Below are 4,307 nucleotides of genomic sequence, written 5' to 3'. Positions count from 1 at the left end.
TGTTGCACCCCTCGTTTTTGTTTTTTCCGCCTTGCGAGAGGAATTGACAATAACGACCACTCGGGAGTGAATTTTTAGGAAAATCGCGCCCTGCCCATCGTGTAGCCAAGGGTTTCGATCAGATCGCCGGTTCGCATTGGGGTCGGAAATACGCTACTAGGTCGCCCTAGGATTATATGAATTTGAAATAATTAGTTTCATGGGTACGATCATACGAGCACTAATGCACCGGATCCCATCAGAACTATGCAGTCAAGCTTGCTTGGGCGAGGGTAGTACCAGGATGGGTGACCTCCTGGGAAATCCTCGTGTTGCACCCCTCGTTTTTGTTTTTTCCGCCTTGCGAGAGGAATTTACAAGAAGGCAACTTGGGAGTGGATTTTTAGGAAAATCGCGCCCTGCCCATCGTGTAGCCAAGGGTTTCGATCAGATTACCGGTTCGCAATGGGATCGGAAATACGCTAGTAGGTCGCCCTAGGATTATATGAATTTTAAATAATTGGTTTGATGGGTGCGATCATACCAGCACAAATGCACCGAAACCCATCAGAACTCCGCAGTTAAGCGTGCTTGGGCGAGAGTAGTACTAGGATGGGTGACCTCCTGGGAAGTCCTCGTGGTGCACCCCTCGTTTTTGTTTTTTCCGCCTTGCGAGAGGAATTGACAATAAGGACCACTCGGAAGTGGATTTTTAGGAAAATTGCGCTCTGCCCATTGTGTAGCCAAGGGTTTCGATCAGATCGTCGGTTCGCATTGGGATCGGAAATACGCTAGTAGGTCGCCCTAAGATTATATGAATTTGAAATAATTAGCTTGATGGGTGCGATCATACCAGCACTAATGCACCGGATCCCATCAGAAGTCCGCATTCAAGCTTGCTTGGGCGAGAGGAGTACTAGGATGGGTGACCTCCTGGGAAGTCCTCATGTTGCACCCCTCGTTTTTGTTTTTTCCGCCTTACGAGGCGAATTTACAAGAAGGACAACTTGGGAGTGGATTTTTAGGAAAATCACGCCCTGCCCAGCGCGTAGCCAAGGGTTTCGATCAGATCGCCGGTTCGCATTGGGATCGGAAATACGCTAGTAGGTCGCCTAGGATTATATGAATTTTAAATAATTGGTTTGATGGTTGCGATCATACCAGCACTAATGCAGCGAATCCCATCAGAACTCCGCAGCTAAGCGTGCTTGGGCGAGAGTAGTACTAGGATGGGTGACCTCCTGGGAAGTCCTCGTGTTGCACCCCTCGTTTTTGTTTTTTCCACCTTGTGAGAGGAATTGACAAGAAGGACCACTCGGAAGTGGATTTTTCGAAAAATCGCGCCCTGCCCATGGCGTAGCCAAGGGTTTCGATCAGATCGCCGATTCGCATTGGGATCGGAAATACGCATGTAGGTCGGCCTAGGAATATATGAATTTTAAATAATTAGTTTGAAGGGTGCGATCATACCAGCACTAATGCACCGGATCCCATCAGAACTCTGCAGTCAAGCTTGCTTGGGCGAGAGTAGTACTCAAATGGGGGACCTCCTCGGATGTCGTCGTGTTGCACCCCTCGTTTTTGTTTTTTCCGCCTTGCGAGTGGAATTTACAAGAAGGACAACTTGGGAGTGGATTTTTAGGAAAATCGGGCCCTGCCCATGGCGTAGCCAAGGGTTTCGATCAGATCTCCGGTTCGCATTGGGATCGGAAATACGCATGTAGGTCGGCCTAGGATTATATGAATTTTAAATAATTAGTTTGAATGGTGCGATCGTACCAGCACTAATGCACCGGATCCCATCAGAACTCTGCAGTCAAGCTTGCTTGGGCGAGAGTAGTACTCGGATGGGGGACCTCCTCGGATGTCGTCGTGTTGCACCCCTCGTTTTTGTTTTTTCCGCCTTGCGAGAGGAATTTACAAGAAGGACAACTTGGGTGTGGATTTTTAGGAAAATCGCGCCCTGCCCATCGCGTAGCCAAGGGTTTCGATCAGATCAACGGTTCGCATTGGGATCGGAAATACGCTAGTAGGTCGCCCTAGGATTATATGAATTTTAAATAATTGGTTTGATGGGTGCGATCATACCAGCACAAATGCACCGAAACCCATCAGAACTCCGCAGTTAAGCGTGCTTGGGCGAGAGTAGTACTAGGATGGGTCACCTCCTGGGAAGTCCTCGTGTTGCACCCCTCGTTTTTGTTTTTTCCGCCTTGCGAGAGGAATTGACAATAACGACCACTCGGGAGTGGATTTTTAGGAAAATCGCGCCCTGCCCATCGCGTAGCTATGGGTTTCGATCAGATCGCTGGTTCGCATTTGGATCGGAAAGACGCTAGTACGTCGCACTAGGATTATATGAATTTTAAATAATTAGTTTGACGGGGGTGATCATACCAGCACTAATGCACCGGATCCCATTTCAACTCCGCATTTAACCGTGCTTGGGCGAGAGTAGTACTAGGATGGGTGACCTCCTGGGAAGTCCTCGTGTTGCACCCCTCGTTTTTGTTTTTTCCACCTTGTGAGAGGAATTGACAAGAAGAACCACTCGGGAGTGGATTTTTAGGAAAATCGAGCCTTGCCCATCGCGTAGCTATGGGTTTCGATCAGATCGCCGGTTCGCATTTGGATGGGAAAGACGCTAGTACATCGCACTAGGATTATAAGAATTTAAAATAATTAGTTTGATGGGTGCAATCATCCCAGCACTAATGCACCGGATCCCATTAGAATTCCGCAGTTAACCGTGCTTGGGCGAGAGTAGTACTAGGATGGGTGACCTCCTGGGAAGTCCTCGTGGTGCACCCCTCATTTTTGTTTTTTCCGCCTTGCCAGAGGAATTGACAAGAAGGACCACTCGAAAGTGGATTTTCCGAAAAATCGCGCCCTGCCCATGGCGTAGCCAAGGGTTTCGATCAGATCTCCGGTTCGCATTGGGATCGGAAATACGCATGTAGGTCGGCCTAGGATTATATGAATTTTAAATAATTAGTTTGAAGGGTGCGATCATACCAGCACTAATGCACCGGATCCCATCAGAACTCTGCAGTCAAGCTTGCTTGGGCGAGAGTAGTACTCGGATGGGGGACCTCCTCGGATGTCGTCGTGTTGCACCCCTCGTTTTTGTTTTTTCCGCCTTGCGAGAGGAATTTACAAGAAGGACAACTTGGGAGTTGATTTTTAGGAAAATCGCGCCCTGCCCATGGCGTAGCCAAGGGTTTCGATCAGATCGCCGGTTCGCATTGGGATCGGAAATACGCATGTAGGTCGGCCTAGGATTATATGAATTTTAAATAATTAGTTTGAAGGGTGCGATCATACCAGCACTAATGCACCGGATCCCATCAGAACTCTGCAGTCAAGCTTGCTTGGGCGAGAGTAGTACTCGGATGGGGGACCTCCTCGGATGTCGTCGTGTTGCACCCCTCGTTTTTGTTTTTTCCGCCTTGCGAGAGGAATTTACAAGAAGGACAACTGGGAGTTGATTTTTAGGAAAATCGCGCCCTGCCCATCGCGTAGCCAAGGGTTTCGATCAGATCAACGGTTTGCATTGGATCGGAAATACGCTAGTAGGTCGCCCTAGGATTATATGAATTTTAAATAATTGGTTAGATGGGTGCGATCATACCAGCACAAATGCACCGGAACCCATCAGAACTCCGCAGTTAAGCGTGCTTGGGCGAGAGTAGTACTAGGATGGGTCACCTCCTGGGAAGTCCTCGTGTTGCACCCCTCGTTTTTGTTTTTTCCGCCTTGCGAGAGGAATTGACAATAAGGACCACTTGGGAGTGGATTTTTAGGAAAATCGCGCCCTGCCCATGGCGTAGCCAAGGGTTTCGATCAGATCTCCGGTTCGCATTGGGATCGGAAATACGCATGTAGGTCGGCCTAGGATTATATGAATTTGAAATAATTAGTTTGAAGGGTGCGATCATACCAGCACTAATGCACCGGATCCCATCAGAACTCTGCAGTCAAGCTTGCTTGGGCGAGAGTAGTACTCGGATGGGGGACCTCCTCGGATGTCGTCGTGTTGCACCCCTCGTTTTTGTTTTTTCCGCCTTGCGAGAGGAATTTACAAGAAGGACAACTTGGGAGTTGATTTTTAGGAAAATCGCGCCCTGCCCATCGCGTAGCCAAGGGTTTCGATCAGATCAACGGTTCGCATTGGATCGGAAATACGCTAGTAGGTCGCCCTAGGATTATATGAATTTTAAAGAATTGGTTTGATGGGTGCGATCATACCAGCACAAATGCACCGGAACCCATCAGAAGTCCGCAGTTAAGCGTGCTTGGGCGAGAGTAGTACTTGGATGGGTCACCTC

General features: G+C 48.7%; 11 non-coding genes and 3 pseudogenes across 11 annotated transcripts; all 14 read left to right on the top strand.

Annotated features, from left to right (window-relative positions):
* Positions 1–201: 201 nt before the first annotated feature.
* On the top strand, positions 202–320 carry LOC118346901. Its single transcript, XR_004800171.1, has one exon. It is a non-coding gene; the product is annotated as a 5S ribosomal RNA (ribosomal RNA).
* A 189-nt stretch (positions 321–509) lies between these two features.
* Positions 510–628, top strand: LOC118346906. Its single transcript, XR_004800173.1, has one exon. It is a non-coding gene; the product is annotated as a 5S ribosomal RNA (ribosomal RNA).
* A 190-nt stretch (positions 629–818) lies between these two features.
* On the top strand, positions 819–937 carry LOC118346897. The gene has a single exon (XR_004800167.1). It is a non-coding gene; the product is annotated as a 5S ribosomal RNA (ribosomal RNA).
* Positions 938–1,126: 189 nt separating this feature from the next.
* LOC118346907 lies at positions 1,127–1,245 on the top strand. Its single transcript, XR_004800174.1, has one exon. It is a non-coding gene; the product is annotated as a 5S ribosomal RNA (ribosomal RNA).
* Positions 1,246–1,435: 190 nt separating this feature from the next.
* Positions 1,436–1,554, top strand: LOC118346902 (annotated as a pseudogene).
* A 190-nt stretch (positions 1,555–1,744) lies between these two features.
* LOC118346903 lies at positions 1,745–1,863 on the top strand (annotated as a pseudogene).
* A 190-nt stretch (positions 1,864–2,053) lies between these two features.
* On the top strand, positions 2,054–2,172 carry LOC118346905. The gene has a single exon (XR_004800172.1). It is a non-coding gene; the product is annotated as a 5S ribosomal RNA (ribosomal RNA).
* A 190-nt stretch (positions 2,173–2,362) lies between these two features.
* Positions 2,363–2,481, top strand: LOC118346896. The gene has a single exon (XR_004800166.1). It is a non-coding gene; the product is annotated as a 5S ribosomal RNA (ribosomal RNA).
* A 190-nt stretch (positions 2,482–2,671) lies between these two features.
* LOC118346908 lies at positions 2,672–2,790 on the top strand. The gene has a single exon (XR_004800175.1). It is a non-coding gene; the product is annotated as a 5S ribosomal RNA (ribosomal RNA).
* Positions 2,791–2,980: 190 nt separating this feature from the next.
* Positions 2,981–3,099, top strand: LOC118346900. Its single transcript, XR_004800170.1, has one exon. It is a non-coding gene; the product is annotated as a 5S ribosomal RNA (ribosomal RNA).
* A 190-nt stretch (positions 3,100–3,289) lies between these two features.
* On the top strand, positions 3,290–3,408 carry LOC118346899. The gene has a single exon (XR_004800169.1). It is a non-coding gene; the product is annotated as a 5S ribosomal RNA (ribosomal RNA).
* Positions 3,409–3,596: 188 nt separating this feature from the next.
* LOC118346895 lies at positions 3,597–3,715 on the top strand. The gene has a single exon (XR_004800165.1). It is a non-coding gene; the product is annotated as a 5S ribosomal RNA (ribosomal RNA).
* A 190-nt stretch (positions 3,716–3,905) lies between these two features.
* LOC118346898 lies at positions 3,906–4,024 on the top strand. Its single transcript, XR_004800168.1, has one exon. It is a non-coding gene; the product is annotated as a 5S ribosomal RNA (ribosomal RNA).
* A 189-nt stretch (positions 4,025–4,213) lies between these two features.
* Positions 4,214–4,307, top strand: LOC118346904 (annotated as a pseudogene; the record flags this gene model as incomplete).

Source organism: Juglans regia, unplaced genomic scaffold (genome assembly GCF_001411555.2).
Source record: "Juglans regia cultivar Chandler unplaced genomic scaffold, Walnut 2.0 Scaffold_809, whole genome shotgun sequence".
NCBI classification, from domain to species: Eukaryota; Viridiplantae; Streptophyta; class Magnoliopsida; order Fagales; family Juglandaceae; genus Juglans; species Juglans regia.
The sequence above is the reverse complement of the archived record's forward strand: the minus strand, read 5'-3'. Positions and strand labels throughout refer to the sequence as shown.